General features: G+C 43.6%; 1 protein-coding gene across 1 annotated transcript in view; it reads left to right on the forward strand.

Annotated features, from left to right (window-relative positions):
• The window catches only part of LRRN2 (leucine rich repeat neuronal 2), a 66,664-nt gene that overhangs the window by 44,920 nt on the left and 4,490 nt on the right, over positions 1–17,254 (forward strand). The gene's annotated exons all lie outside the window — the stretch shown is intronic.

A 17,254-nucleotide genomic window follows, 5' to 3' on the forward strand; every position in this document is an offset into this window, starting at 1 on the left:
TTTGTGAAGTGCACCAGTCCCTCCTGCAGCAAAACAACCCCACAACCTGATGCTGCCACCCCCGTGTTTCACAGTTGGGATGGTGTTCTTAGGCTTCCAAGCTTCTCTTTTTTTTCCTCCAAAAGTAATGATGGTCAGTATGCCCAAAAGGTTAAATTTTAGTGTCATCAGACCACAGGACATGTCTCACACATTAATCTGGCTTTTAAAGTTTCTTTTGGAGTAATTGCTTCTTCCTGGCAGAGTGTCCTTTCAGACCATGTTGACACAGTACTAGTTTCACTGTGGTTATTGACACAATCTTACCTTCAACTGTGTATATATATATATATATATATATATATCTACATATACCGTATATTCCGGCGTATAAGACGACCTGGTGTATAAGACGACCCCCCTACTTTCCTGTTAAAATATAGAGTTTAGGATATATTCACCGTATAAGACTACCCCTTTTCCAACGCATACCAAACACCGGTAAAAATTTAAAAAAAACAGATTTGAATTTAACATGGTCCTTTTTTAATTTAAATTCTTATGACATGCAGGTATATAGCAGGAAAACTGTCACTCATAAACATATTAAAATAGGGGGGACCCCACGTCATTTTTTGGGGGGGTCCCCCATTCTAATAGCTAGTAAAGGCTAGGTATTCAGCTGGGGGCTGATATTAGTAGCCTGGGAAGCTCCGTGGGTATTACCCCCTTCCCAGACTTCAAACATCTGCCCCAGCCGTCTGCTTAACCTCCGCTAGAGACTATAATGATGGTGGATCCCACGCCAATTTTCTTTTTAAAAAATCCTTTATTTTAACACTAAATGACAATTGAGGGGTTAATAAAGATGCAGTCCCTAAATTATTATTAATTTTGTAATTAATTTTTCCCAAAAATGTTGACGTGGGGCTTCGCCATATTTTTGTGTCCAGCCAGGTACAGCAGGCAGGAACGGGCTGCCCCCAACCACCAGCTGCCTATTTGTACCTGGCCGGACACAACAATATAGGGAAGCCCTTTTTTTTTTAATTATTTCATGAAATAATTTAAAAAAAAAAGACGTGGGGCTTCGCCCTATTTTTGTGTCCAGCCAGGTACAACAAGGCAGCTGGGGGCTGGAATCTGCAGCGCAGGGAGGCCCAAGCTTTCTGCCCCCCCCCCCGCCGCTGCAAATTGCAGTCCGCAGCCACCCCGGAAAATGGCGCGTTCATAGAAGCGCCATCTTCTGGCGCTGTACCCAACTCATCCAGGGCCCTGGTGCGGTGGCTCACTGGGTAATAAAGGGGTTAGGGCCAGCTTGGCATTATCAGCTGGCCCTAAGCCCGAAATTCATGGGGTCACGCCAATATTAGACATGACCGCCATGAATTTCTAGTAAAGTAATTAAAAAAAACACAAACACCCAGAATAAAGTCCTTTAATTGAAATAAAGACACAATTTTTTAATGTTCTAAATGAAACCATACTTACAGTCACGCCCATTCCAGCTGAAGCCAACGATCTCCTGCAATAAAAGTAAAATAATAAAGCAACCTCATCCTTACCTTTCCATGGTTCCCAGGACCGGTCCAGCTCTGCTACATTCACATGACAGGCTGCACCGCAGCAGAACGCTGCCGTTCAGCTTGCCATGCGGCAGACACTGAGAAGCGCAGGCATGCTTGTGCTCCTCAGTGTCTGACTGTGACGGCATCCAGATGAGCCGAGATCATGTCCAATGAACTCGGCTCACCTCATGCACGTCACTGACAGCGTGGGAAAATTCTCCTGCTCCCCGCATGCGCAGTAGAAGTTTCCCACGCTGTCAGTGACGGACGTCCAGGAGGTGAGCTGAGTTCATTGTCGGCTCATCTGGATGCCGTCACAGCGAGACACTGAGGAGCGCAAGCATGCCTGCGCTTCTCAGTGTCTGCGGGATGACAGGCTGGATGGCAGCGTTCTGCTGCGGTCCAGCCTGTCATCTCGATGTAGCAGAGCTGGAGCCATTGTGGGAACCATGGAAAGGTAAGGATGAGGTTGCTTTATTATTTTACTTTTATTGCAGGAGATCGTTGGCTTCAGCTGGAATGGGCGTGATGGTAAGTATGGTTTAATTTAGAACAATAAAGAATTGTGTGTTTATTTCAATTAAAGGACTTTATTCTGGGTGTTTGTGTTTTTTTTAACTTTTACTATGGGGTTAGTAATGGGGGTGTCTTATAGACGCCTCTCCATTACTAACCTGGGCTTGATGTCAGCTGGCATTATAAGCTGACATCAACCCCAACCCTATTACCCCACTGCCACCGCTACAGGGCAGTGGGAAGAGCGAGGCTAAGTGCCAGAATTGGCGCATCCTATGGATGCGCCATTTCTGGGGCGGCTGACGGCTGGTGTTTCTAGCCTGGGAGGGGGCCAATATTCATGGCTCCCTTCCTGGGCTATTAATATCAGCCCCCAGCTGTCTGCCTAGCCTTTGCTAGCTATTAAATTAGGGGGGACCCCACGTTATTTTTTTGGGATCCCCCATTTTAATAGCTAGTAAAGGCTAGGTATTCAGCTGGGGACTGATATTAGTAGTCTGGGAAGCTCCGTGGGTATTACCCCCTTCCCAGGCTTCAAACATCTGCCCCAGCCGTCTGCTTAACCTCCGCTAGAGACTAAAATTAAGGGGAACCCCACGCCAATTTTTTTTTAAATAAATCCGTTATTTTAACACTAGATGACAAGTACAGTAACCAACACTATCACTGTACTTCATATATATGTGACTGACATGTTTCAATCTATGTGTGATGCTCTATCTTTCTGTTATAAATTGTCGGGTACAGATGCTGAATTGCCGGCCGGCTTTTTTAAAGAGACGGTGCATGAGAACACTATTATTTGTTTTAATAAATCCTTTACACTAAATGACAAGTATAGTAAGCAATACTGTCACTGTACTTCATATATATGTGACTGACATGTTTCTATCTATCTAATCTATGTGTGATGCTCTATTCTTTCTATTCTAAATTGTCGGGTGCCGGCTTATGCCGCTGCTGAATTGCCGGCTTTTCATATATTGTCACAGAAGCGATGCGAACTTCCCTGCTCCGGACACAGCGCAGCGCTTCTGTGACAAGTGAAAGCTGTCGGCACAGAAGCCCTGCGCTGTGTCCGGAGCTGGGAATACGCAGCGATGTGTCAGTTTCAGCACAGAAGCGCTGACTGTCTGGACCTACCGCCGCCGTATTTTAACTCCCTCCACCTTATATTAACTCCGACATGGCAGGGATACGGCCACGGCAGCTTATTAACACCCCCAGAGTATCCCCGCATGTCAATTTCTGAAAGTTCAAAAGCATTACCGGCGTATAAGACGACCCCAGACTAGACAGAAGATTTTTCAGTCTTCAAAAGTCGTCTTATACGCCGGAATATACGGTATATACATTTCTACATATATATATCTACATATATATACACTATATATATACATATACACACCACTCCTTTTTTATCTAGCAATAGTAATATTAACCCCTTTCTGGTCCAAGACGTACTAATACGTATCTGTGCCCTGGGCCTTATGGGCCAGATACGTATTAGTACGCCCTGGCGGTGTGGGCGCGATCACCGCTGGGTGTCACCGCTCCCTGCACATTAACCCCCGAAATGCTGCGATTGAAGTTGATCGCAGCATTGCGTGAGCAAGGGGGGAGGTATGCGCCAATACTTACCTCTTCTCTGGCGTCCCGCAGTGTCTGTGCCGGGTCCTGGATGTTGTCATGGTGACCCGATGTCGTCATGACAACATCCGGGTCACCAGGAGGCAAGAAGTTACTTTGGTCATGCACAGTGCTCGACCAAAGTAACTTCTCCCTATGCAGCACTGACAGGCTGTATAGCACAGGGATGCTGCTGCATTCCTATGCTATACAGCCAATCAGAATGTAAAAAGTGAAAGTTCCATAGTGGGACAATGTGTAAAAGAAAGAAAAGTGTCAGAAAATGAAAAAAAAAATAATAGTTGTAAAATATTTTAAAAAATGAAAAAAATAATCCCAAAAAATAAATATATACTGTACCCATAAATACATATTATTTTGAAAAAAGCAATAAAAGTACACATATTTGGTATCGCCACATCCGGAACGACCTGACCTATAAAACTGTCCCACTAGTTAACCCCTTTAGTGAACACGGTAAAAAACAAACGATGCTTTATCATCATACCGACAAACAAAAAATAGAATAAAACGCGATCAAAAAGATGAATGTAAATAAAAATAGTACCGCTGAAAACATCATCTTGTCCCTCAAAAAACAAGCCGCCATACAGCTCCAACGGCCAAAAAATAAAAAAGTTATAGTTCTCAGAATAAAGCGATGCGAAAACAATTTTTTTCTATAAAATAGTTTTTATTGTGTAAAAGCACCAAAACATAAAAAAACAATATAAATGTGGTACCTCTGTAAACGTACTGACCCAAAGAATAACGCTGACTTATCAATTTTACCACATGCGGAACGGCATAAAGAAAACCCCCCAAGAAACAATTCCTGAATAGTTTCCAAAATGGGGTAACTTGTGGGGGGGTTTCCACTGTTTAGGCACATCATGGGCTCCCCAAATGCAACATGGCGTCCGCTAATTATTTAAGCAAATTTTACATTCAAAAAGTCAAATGGCGCTCCTTCCCTTCCGAGCCCTGCTGTGCGCCCAAACAGTGGTTTTCTCCCACATATGGGGTATTGGTGTACTCAGGAGGAATTGCACAACAAAATTTGGGGTCCATTTTTTCCTGATACCCTTGCGAAAATAAAAAAAATTGGGGTTTAAAGTAACATTTTTGTGAAAAAAGTTAAATGTTCATTGTTTTCTTCCACATTCCAAAAATTCCTATGAAGCACCTGAAGGGTTAATAAACTTCTTGAATGTGGTTTTGAGCATCTTGAGGGTTGCAGTTTTTAGAATGGTGTCACTTTTGGGTATTTTTTGTCATAAAGGCCCCTCAAGGTCACTTCAAATGTGATGTGGTCCCTAAAAATGGTTTTGTAAATTTTGTTGTAAAAATGAGAAATCGCTGGTCAACTTTTAACCCTTATAACTCTCTAACAAAAAAAAATTTTGGTTCCAAAATTGTGCTGATGTAGACATGTGGGAAATGTTATTTATTAACTATTATTTTGTGTGACATATCTCTCTTGGTTTAAGGGCATGAAAATTCAAAGTCTGAAAATTGTTTCCGTTTTTTTAACAAATAAAGTAAGTGATATCGAAGAAATTTTACCACTATCATGAAGTACAATATGTCACGAAAAAACCATCTCAGAATCAGGGGAATCCGTTGAAGCGTTCCAGAGGTATTTCCTCATAAAGTGACAGTGGTCAGAATTGTAAAAATTGGCCTGGTCATTAACGTGCAAACCACCTTGGGGGGTAAAGGGGTTAAGGAGATTACTCATGCAGGTTAAAGGGGAGAGAAGACTTCCTGATTCTACATAGAGCTTAGAAGGTTTCAGCTAGTCAGTTTTTAATCACATGATGTCATAGACCTAATGGAAGAGAGAAGAATTATCTGGGCAGAAAGGCAAAATTAGCAATTGTAAGTACACAGTGCTGTATAACGTGATGATTCCAATATATTAAGAGGATAACAATTTTGATGGGAGGAGGAGTGTTTTGGTGCAAAAACCGCGAGGCTCTTGATAATACAGCCAAAAATTGGTGGCAAGGAGGTAATGATTGTATGTTTGATGTAACGAACATTCTGTGTGTAACAAGAATGTGACATATTCTTTGAGCACTTGATGCCCATGCATTTTTTTCATTGTCTTTCTTACTAATTCTATGTTAATAAAAATAGTAAAATGCATGCAACCATTTGCAAATGATTGGTTCAGGTTATGATGACAGCACACGGACCAAAGATTGGTAATTACCCTCTGACTTGAACTCTGCTATGCTGTTAGAACAAGTGATCCCATAATTCCTGTAACATGGAGGTGTTCAAGTCTGACAGCAAGTGGCAGACTCGGGTCCAGGTGCTGTCATTAGGACCTCGATAGATTCAGTTCCTGATGACGGCACTTTGACCAGAGAATGATTGCAACTGCGAGACCTGGTCACTGCTGTGCGGTTGGAACCTGGCAATCACAGCCTTCCAGCAGTATAAGAGAGCACAAGTCTGACAGCAATAAACGGCCCATGGTGCAGATGTCATCATTGGGACATGAACCAATAAGCTCCTGATGACGGCACCGAGACCAGAGGCTGTTAGTTACGGCCATATCTTGACAACTTTTAAAACCAGAATTATGTGATGCCGTCAGAAATGGGTTAAAAGAGAATTGCATAATTTGTCATTCCATGATATATTGGTGATAATTAAATAACATCCAATTTGCTGACTATGAACTGCAAATAGGATCTACATATACATATAAAATACCAGGAAGACCACTGAGACGTTCATTTATTTCTACCTTTCAATCAGCAGGACTGCTGTGGCCTATGATTGGCCGCAATGATGAGGTGACTTAAGCAGCACATCATCAGAAAATCATCCGATGATGCATTGCTCAAGTGACCTGACCGCTGCAGCCTGTGATTGGTGATGGAACGGTACTGTTGGTGAAACAATGACCTCTCCTCTTCCTGTGTAAGCATAAAACCTACAAGAAACAAGATGATCATAAACCCTGCTGTAACTAAATAAGTAAAAAAGCAAAAGTGCATCTAAATAACGCAGGGTTCTTAGTAAACACTATTTGTGATCAAAAAAGCATAAAACCATCCCACCATTGGCAAGGTGACCCTGTTCGGTTTGGTCCTACACTGTCTAATATTAATAACCTTACCATGTGTCAGAGTTGACCTCAGTGTGCATAAGGACAGACAAAGGACTGGGTCCCGAACTGTGGACACCAGCCATGGGAGGCTATTTTAATGTAATATCCATTTCAAGGATTATTGTGACAATATAGTCCACAGAGAGGACTGCGTGCATGGGTGCTAATAGGTGGGTAGCACTTTGTTAAGGCTAGGGCTACACAGCGTCATTTATGACACAATAGCAATTCTCAGAAAAATTGGGTGACAAAAAATCTGTGCAACTTGGCTGCGATTTGCTGTCACACAACTATTTTATAGCTGTGATTTTGGTATAAAATGAAATAGCCTAGTTGTGATAAGTTCCAGGAGACTTGCACTGAAGCATACGGCAAGTGATTCACTAGCGACTTGCAGCAGAAATTACGACTCATTTGGAAACATTTGTGACTCTATGTCACAGCTGCAGGATGTCACAAGTTGCAATTTGACAGTATAGGAAATCATTAGATGCCATGTTACAATGTGACATTGTGACTTTGTAAAGTGCTGCAGAGCGGTAGTCATGACCAAGCTGCTGTCCAGTTTCGCTCTGGCACTTTACAGATGTGGCGCCCTGCTGCACATTGGTGCCACAGATCCCAGAGGGGTGCATGGACGGACTTCTCCACAAGAGGCCCTCATAGCATTCACACACCTCCACCCTACCACCTCAGACCACCAGAGGGAGCCCGGATAGGGATATATATACTGGAGGGTGGAGTTAGGCAGTCAGTCTGTTGAGAGGAGCTCCTGCAGAAGCTAGCCGGCAGTGGAGCTCAGTCAGTTCAGTCCAGAGCTCGAGTTAGTGAGCCTAGGGCGTGCCGACACCAAAAGAGCGGTGAAGAGTAGCGAGGCCTACTGCCCATGTGAAGCCTAGTGAGGGCCCCGAGCGTGGCCGAAGGCAAGTGGAGTAAGCAAGCAACATAGGGGCAGAGGAGCTTAACCAGCTCACCCCAAAACCATTTACCGGACACCGGGTCCGCGTCTGCAGGGATTCCTTACATCCAGCAGAAACAACCGGGACCCCTGGCGAACTATATGTCCCAGGAACACCAAAAGCTGATTACATACCAGGGTCGGGAGTCACGGAGGCCCAAGAGACCAGGGAGTGTGATCTCCAATAGAAGGCCCTACCACCAGGTCAGCAGGTGCAAGACCGAGACCAAGTTAGGCCTAGCTCCAGGCAGGTCAGAAACTTATCAAGGAAAGGCAAGGAACAGGAGGCCCCACACCCGCTCACTGGGGAGAGTCCTGATATGCACCCTTCACCCTGAAGTTCCCTGGACCGTGCCAGAAACACCACCAGTAAAGGTACTGAAGTGAACTGTTGTGTGTGTGCCTATCCTTCCTCTGACCTGGCTGGGTCCCCTCCGTCCTGCATCCCTACACTTACGCTGCCCTGAGGCCCCTCTCCACCTGTGGGGAGCCGCACCAACTAAGCTAAACACCGGCCTCAGAGGACTGTCGCAGCGCTGGTGATCCTCACCAGACACCACAGGTGGCGTCACGAACATTCCCCTATCCCATATAACTTCCCCCCTTCTTTTAAGAGTGACCCCAGGGTACAGGCCCGGGAGCCGGCCACCGCAACATCCCCCGAGATCAGGCAACAACAAGGCCCGGGCGCCGAGTCGTCCCCATCCACTGAGCGCGTCACAGACAAATGGTGTCCCAGTGTCAGTGTGCTGTAGAGTGTGGGGTGCATCACACTTATTTGTAGGCCTGCTTCTAGGCGTCCGTCTTCAGGAGCCGCCACACACAATTCATGGGGACTCCAATTTCTTTACAACACGTAAACGTTTACTAATCAGCTCAAGTTCATCAGGTGGTGACATGTGGGATAGGGCACGGCATTTCACGTTTCTTCCTTCCTTAGTCAACCCTGACACCCATTCATCCTAGACTACCCCCAAGCCCGCTGACTCCATCAGCCTCAAGGATTTCTTGTCCACTCCGGCAGTGCACCCAAGACCGGCCACCTGCCGCCCACGTAATTCCACATTTACCGACGTCGTGTCAGAAGAGCAGGCCCGCTCCTTGGTACCTGGCCCGAGCTCTAAGCTGCAGACGTTGCTGGAATGTCCATCAGGGAACTCAATACGGCCTCCTACTGCCTCGAACGTTTGTCCCTTGCTGCCCCTAGCAGTCCACTGCAACTTGACCTGAACACTGCACTTCTCTAACCACTCCTAGTTCTCGCACTACCAGGTGGTGACCCCCTTTTTATTAACACTAGTTCCCACCCACTGGGCTAGTTCTATCATTAACTATTTCCTATCTTATAGACTAAACCTATTGTTCCCATCATATATCCTATACTGTTGCCAAACCACTCACTACATAAACCGTACCTATGCTCTCCTAAGCTAATCCTATGCTTATCCTGTACCATACACTACTCACATTATACATCAACACTTCACATGACTTATATACTGTACATTACCATAATACATTACATAAGACGCACATCACTATTACATATATATACCGCATGACACATATAAAGCCGCATGACACTATACATATGGCGCGTTTGTTGTCTTCTGATGCAGGAACAGGGTAAGACAGTCCACATCCATACAATTTCAGTGTTGCACGACAAATGCTCCAGTGTAGCCTTGGGCTAATTTTTACAGTTCCAAGGCCCTGTGGAACTTTTCTTTTTGCGCGACTACTCCTTAAAGGACCTGTTTACATAAATGTATTGTTTTTCTTGCTGTTGCACAGATGGGTACTATGCAATTCCCTCATGATTCATCTTACTGTTCAGTCACTTTGCAATGACGGATCTCCCTCGGATATCACTTATAATTAGTTTTATGAGACTATAAAAAAGGGTATTTTTTACAGTATCACTCTTGCCTATGGCTTGTGTACAGAACTGCAGTTTAGTCTCCTTTAAAGGGGATGTTTAATTCCCCTTTAAGTATTGCAATTTTCTATTATTCCTGCTAGAGTTGTATGAATAAATTGACAATTGGATGTTCTCATTTTCCTTGACAATAGGCTGTGTCCCTATATGGTCTGACATTGATATCAATGATTGAACGATGTGAGAATACGAAGGAATGCACAGCATTGACACAGGGAATAGTAATGGTCAGTTGTAAATCTATGTATCCATCATTTCTAGCGGTGATTACAGAGGAACAGCACGGCACAAAGATATAATAAAAAATGCAGCAGAATTATTATTGGTCATTGCAAGTATATATAAATTATTATTATTATTAATAATTTATATAGCGTCATTGAGTCCATGGCGCTGTACATAAGAACGGGTTACATACCAGATACAGATATCACTTACAGTAAACAAACTAACAATGATAGACTGGTACGGAGGGAAGAGGACCCTACCTTGCGGGCTTACATTTTACAGGAATGGGGAAGGAGACAGTAGGTTGAGGGGGTTGCAGTAGCTCCGGTGTTGTTGGGGTGGCAGCAAGCTAGGTCATGGCAGGCTGTAAGCTTGTTTGAAGAGATGGGTTTTCAGGTTCCATCTGAAGGATCCAAGTGTGGTGGATAATCAGACGTGTTGAGGCACAGAATTACATAGGATGAGGAATATTCGGGAGAAAACTTGGAAGCAATTGGGCGAGGAACGAATAAGGAGGTCTTGGGAGGACCGGAGATTACGTAAGGGAATGTATTGGGAGATTAAGTTTAGAGATGTACGGAGGAGAGAGGTTATGGATGGCTTTGTAGGTCAGTGTTAGTAGTTTGAACTGGATACGCTGGGCAATTGGGAGCCAGTGAAGGGATTTGCAAAGGGGGGTAGCAGAGGAGTAGCGAGGCGAGAGATTAGCTAGTCACGCAGCAGAGTTAAGGATGGACTGGTGGGGTGCGAGAGTGTTAGCAGGTAGGCCACAGAGGAGGATGTTGCAGTAGTCGAGGCGGGAGATGATGAGGACGTGCACAAACAGTTTAGTAGATTGAGGGTTGAGGAAAGGACGGATTCTGGAAATATTTTAGAGCTGGAGGCGACAGGAGGTGGCGAGAGCTTAGATGTGGGATTTGAAGGACAGAGCAGAGTCAAGGGTTACTCCAAGGCAGCGGATTGCCGGTACAGGGGAAAGTGTGATGTAATTTATTGTGATAGAAAGATCAGGTGGGGAAGATATGCGAGATGGGGGAAAGATGATGAGTTCAGTTTTGTCCACATTGAGCTTGAGGAAGAGGGAGGAGAAGAAGGAGGATATGACTGATAGACATGCTTGGATTCTGGACTGCAGAGAGGTGACATCTGGGCCAGAGAGGTAGATCTGGGTGTCAACAGCCTAAGATGATACTGGAAGCCATTGGATTTTATGAGCTGTCCCAAGCCAAGGGTATAGATTGAGAAGAGTAGAGGTCCTAGGACCAAGCCTTGAGGGACTCCAACAGAGAGGGGGCGGGTGAGGAGGTAGTGTGGGAGTGAGAGACGCTAAATGTGTGGTTCGAGAGGCATGAGGATATCCAAGATAGGGCAAGGTCTTTGACGCCGGGGGAAGAGAGGATCTGTAGTAGGAGGCTGTGGTCAACTGTATGGAAAGCAGAGGACAGGTCAACAAGAAGGAGTACACATGTAGATCGGTGTGTGTCTGACTGTCGAGACTCACCACCAATTCCGAGAATGGAGCAGCCGTGTCACTGTACCACTCAGTTTCTATGGGACTGCTGGAAAAAATGTGAGCACTGTACTACATTTTAGAGCCAGCCCCTTCTCAGGCTTGTTGGGGGAACTCCATGATTGGACCTCCACCAAACCGCAGGTCAAAAATTTTAATTATTTAATTAAGTTTAGCAGTTGTTAAAATAAATCCACAAATTGAATCAAGTATAGCTAGGAATAGGTAAATGATTTACAAAGTGCTTTTATTTACCTGTATTTAGCCTAGCTCCCTCTTGGCTTAAATTGTAATACTAGTACATCTGTACTTCACAATGTTTGATCTATAGATATTCATTCCATATTTTACTTTGTCAGAGCTACTTCATATTTGGTATTCCCCCTCCTTTTCCTTTTTGCAGTGTTCATTTATTTTTACCTGCCATTCCCTAGCTTTTTTTTCCCTTACCGACTCTTCTGATACTCTCTTCTTAGATCTTACATATTTTGTCTGTGATCCTCCTTCCCCCCTCATTGCTGGGTATTAAGTGCTGATGCTGACACTGCAGGGGTTATAAATTACCTCTGCTCTATGCTTCAGTCTAGAGAAGGAGGTGGCTTCTCATGCAGATGCCTCTTTCTCTCTCTTACCAGACAATACAATTGTAAGGTCTTCAACACCAGCAGATTACGCCAGGCTGATTGAATGGTCTGGACTGTGTAGACTTCAGAGCTTTCATTGAGTATATGTTTTATTGTTGCCCTGTGCAGAAAATACGCAACTTGGACTTCTGCAATTTATTTTCCATTCATTTATTGGTAGATTATTTAATAACCTTTTATATATATTTTTTAAAGTGCAGCAAAACCAGAAATTATGTACACATTATTCCGATTACCAGCCCACATTTTCTGAATCTTCAGCAGTATTTTGTGATCCTGTTCCTTTTTTATCAAACTTCCACTCAACTAATAAATTCTTCCCATATTTCTGGTATTTCCTGTATTCAAAATAAATTCCCCCGTTCTTCTCTCTCCACAGTTGAGCAAACACTGAGCATTTTTTAGTCTGATGTGATACTCATAGGTGATAGTGCGGCTTTGTAGAGATGAGTTTCATGTTATGGAATGGGCATAACTATAGCCATAATAGAGGGCTCAGGAGACTGCTCATTTTTTTGGGATGATCTGTGTTAAGATACTACTGTCAATCTCTTAAATTGCTGCTTTCCAATGTCTACCCATGAATACCGTTTTGTATCTAGAAGTATAAAATTCTGTACTGACTCATATTCTAATATCTAGTGGTTGCAGCCCCATTTTTTTTAAGCAGAGCTTCAAAGCCCCTTCTATAAGTTCAAAATCTAACTCACTAACTACCAGCAGCAGCCAATAGAGGATGTTTACTACGGGAATTGGATGTTTTGCCCCCAGCAGTTTGCCCCCAGCAGTTCGCCCCCGGGTACATTTCGCCCCCGCACATTTCGTCCCCAGCATTTGGCCCCCAGGATGTTTTGCCCCCGGCACATTTCACCCCCGCACATATCACCCCCAGTTCGCCCCGGTCCGGGGGCAAAACGTGCGGGGGCAAAATGTGCGGGGGCGAATCTTCCTGGGGGCAAAATGTGCCGGGGGCGAAATGTACCTGGGGGCGAACTGATGGGGGCGAAACTTCCTATAACCGTTTACTACATACATCAAAGAGGCATTCTTGTCTCTTGAGCCGCTCGCAGCTCTGCTGTCTCCTTACTTCCTGGTTGCCTGGGGGATTTTTTGTTTACCAGAAACGCGTTAGCGTTATGGCTTTTTTAATATGTGCACATTCTCACAATTTTTTTATCCTATATGATTAAAGGCTAAGTTTTAACTACTTTCCTTTGGTGCTGGAGAACATCCCCTTTTGGACCATTGAGATCTAGATGTATGACATGTGTTCATTACAGCAAATAAAACAAAGAAATCCAGGAATTACCAGAGTAGTGACACTAGAGCAGATGGGATATAGCAGATAAGTAATTGTTTTTATTTTTTTCCCCTCAGTTCAACCATTTTTTTTTTTAAATCCATGACAATACCTCTAAACTTGATATAAGCCTTAAAGGGATTGTCCAGTAAAAATAATTTATTACCTATCCAGTAAATAGGTGATAACTTACTGATCGGTGGGATCTGACCACTGGGTCCTGCACCAATCGGCAGAATGGGCAATTTTTAACCCGATGGGGCACATTTATCTCCATTACAAAATTAAATCACAGGTCAGATGCCTAATCTCCACTCCATTTTTTCTCTATGGGGCTGCTGGAAAAAGCTGAGTGTAGGGTTCATCTGCCCCATAGGGAATGAATGGAGTGGCGGTCAAGGGTGTGCACTACATCTCCATACTAATGAAAATAAAAGTGCCCCGTCGGGGATGAAAGTTCCCTGTTCTACCGATCAGTGTGGGTCCCAGCGATCAGACACTCACCAATCAAACAGTCATCACTTATCCTGTGGATAGGTTATAATTTGTTTTCACCAGACAAACCCTTTAAAGCAGAAATTTCACTCACTCCCATTAGTGATGACTTCAGGTATCCCCATATTATTCTAAGAGCATTGAATCAGAAAAATAGAAACTAGCACCACTATATAAAATATATTTTTACCTAAAAACAACATGATGATAAAAGGTGGAGATTCACTTTATGGCCTGTTCTACACAAGCATGTTATAGTTATATATTTAGTTCAGTTACTGTGAGGTCTTACCCTTGGCTTTAATTATTTAGTTCATGTTCAAATCTGTATTATGTTTGTGTGGGACAAATAAAAGTAGTCAGGGGCGGGCTAAGAGTATCCAGGGCCCCGGGCAGTTTAGAAGGCATGTGTCCCTCCCCCCCAGAACCCGATTTATCACATAAAATGTCACATGATTCCCTTAATAGATCATGTGATAGGTCATGTGATTAACACACAGGTGCTCTAGTGCACATCTGCAAATGCAAAACGACAGAGACAGTGATGCGCTACAAAAAATATTTTTCCCTTTTGTACAGCGCTGTACATAACATAGTGTTATACATAATAGAGCAGGGGTGGGAGATTAATTTTCCCAAGGGGCCACATGGGAGACTGTGACTGTTGTGGATGGCCAAACCAATAGGCTAGAAATTAATAATGCTCAAAATCAATATTAACATATCAATTATAATTTTATATTAATATTAATTGTATCACTTAATATTGAGCAGAATTAAGTATGCTGACATCCTCCTATATACTGTGTGAGCCTGAACACAGCCCCCTATATACTGTATGAGACCTCACATAGCCCCCCTATATGAAGTTTGAACCCTCACATAGCCTCTCTACATACAGACACACATCCCATACACATATATGCAAAAAGAAATAAAAAACAACAACACATACTCACCTCGCTCCAGTTCCCCCGGTGACTCCGCATCTATTTTTTCTTGTGGCCGGCGCGTACATCCGGGCACCGGCGCGTTGACAGAAAAGGCGAAAGGAGCTCCCCTGAAGCTGCGCTGCCATTCTCTTATTTTCTACAGCGGAGCTTCAGGAAAGCTCCCTGCCCGGGAATTAATTTCTGTACTGTCTGGCCGTTCAACAGTTAATATACGGTATATTTATCCAGGAACATAGATAACACAGCTTGCAACTGGTATTTCTTATAGCTTAGGATCTTAGCATCTTGTCTGTCAGCTTGCAAAGTGAAAGTAAAATGTGCTTCAGCTACTCACACGCTGAACAGGAAGTTCCTGTTTTTCTTTTTTTTTCACAATGATTTATTGGCAATATAACACTATTGCTGGTGACAGAAACTCATGCACTATTAAACAGTAGTAAATAGTAGTTGATGCAATAAATACAATAATAAGCATTATTCCAACAATTAGCACCGCTGATTATGGCGCACAAAGCATATAGTGAGGGCAGTCTAGCCATGGGCCCCCCAGAGCCTCAGGCCCAGGGCGGTAACCCTGATTACCATCATTATAATCTTTCTATAAAAGTAGTTACACTGCTGTTAGTATTACTGCAGTTCACTATTTGATAGAGGGTTAATTCCTGACTTCACTATGAGGCCCTATAAATTATACCTATGCCCCTATAAATAGGATAAAAATGTAAGCATTGCCTCCCACTCAACAAAATTTCAAGCAAAATTGTCTCCATCATTGTTGTTTGAATATTATGCAACCATAATGTTTGTCCAATAGCAGTATTTGGTAATTTTTTATTATTATCCAGATGCCACTGCCATCCCTAAACTAATATCTGTGTGCTCCCCTCTGTGTTAGGCCTCATTCACACGTCCGTGTTTAAACATATACAGTATGTGAAAAAGTGGTAGCGGTGTCATGAGTGTTTTGGATCAGTGTCTGTTTTTACCATCAGTGTGTCATCAGTTTTTTTCACTAATGGATATATAAGCTTCTCCTATCCTTTGCAATGTTAAATATGGACAACATATACGTATTGCACACGTATGTCATCCATGTGCTGTACTTCTTTATCATGGACCCATACTTTCATTGGCCCTTTTTATCCGTGCTGCCGGATAATAACGCACATGTGTTCACGAGTTTTGCACGGACAAATGGTCCATGAAGATTCAAGGACTTGTGAACACACCATAGATTATAATGGGTATGCACTGTATCCGTGAAAAAAATGGATACAACATGTACAGTATGTGCAACATGGACATCTGACTGAGGCCTAACAATGTATCATCAGCTTGTTACTCAGCATTCTTCAGCCCAGGAGGTCCCCTAGGTTGCGCCCCATAAGCAGTCTGCCTCAACTGCGGCAAAGCACTGGGAATGAACTAGTACAACCCTCACCCTGTCTAATCACACTTTGAGGGGGAGGAGGTGGGGGTGATACATGCGCTCCCATGATGTCACAAAGGCACCACTGATGCTCACTCCATGCCAATGATGGCTAGTTTGATGCCACGCATGGATGACTTGGTTATCAAGACTGCCACACCACTGATGGGTGGCTTGGTCCTCCCATGAGACTGGTAGGTGCCCTCCCCCCACTTTCATGACTGACGCTCTCCACAATTATTGTTGCCTATTGCAATTCTTCGACCCATTAGTGTAGGTATGGTAGTAATATCTAGATAATGGAAAAGTACTCTGTATTTTTACAGGTTGGCAATAATAAATTAAAAATTCCTACTGTAAAAATTAGGTGCAGGACCCAATGGTGGGACATATTGCCAAAACCCAGGTCTGAGAGTATGCCACCCGCACCTACCGTATACTCCAGACAAGACCTCTTTGGCTCTGGGATACAAGGCCCAAAGGCACAACACCACAGCCCTTAGTGTTCACACGTATGACTAGTTTCTGTCCGAATATTTTGTTATTTACACAGGGGTTATGTTTCTGGTGCTATTTATCACCACTGTGGAATATGTCGCTAATGGATAATCGGATGGGAATTTAAAACCTAAAGATGTGGAGATATTCAGTTAGAAGAATCTAGAAGCAGAAATAATCTATCAGCATTACACATTTTGTATAAAGCAGCAACTAAAATAATAAACCCTTATTTCCTCCATTTCCAGATCTCACAAACTCCTTTTTCTCCCAGCACTTTCCTTTTGAGGCCAGCACAGTATCTGGCCAAACTGAACGTGTCTAATACTTGCTGGTCCGTCACCATGGTGACAAGTGAGAGGCTCTCCGCAAAGAAAAGGGCCATGGAAGAAAAGGCTCAGCTTGTGGGGGCGATGCACAGGGAAGAGGAGATGGAGAACAGAAAAAGAAGCCACTAGGGAAGGAGGGAGACAGAAAAGGG

The sequence above is a fragment of the Phyllobates terribilis genome, unplaced genomic scaffold (assembly GCF_046119375.1).
Source record: "Phyllobates terribilis strain yellow unplaced genomic scaffold, ASM4611937v1 Scaffold_2__4_contigs__length_985480577, whole genome shotgun sequence".
NCBI classification, from domain to species: Eukaryota; Metazoa; Chordata; class Amphibia; order Anura; family Dendrobatidae; genus Phyllobates; species Phyllobates terribilis.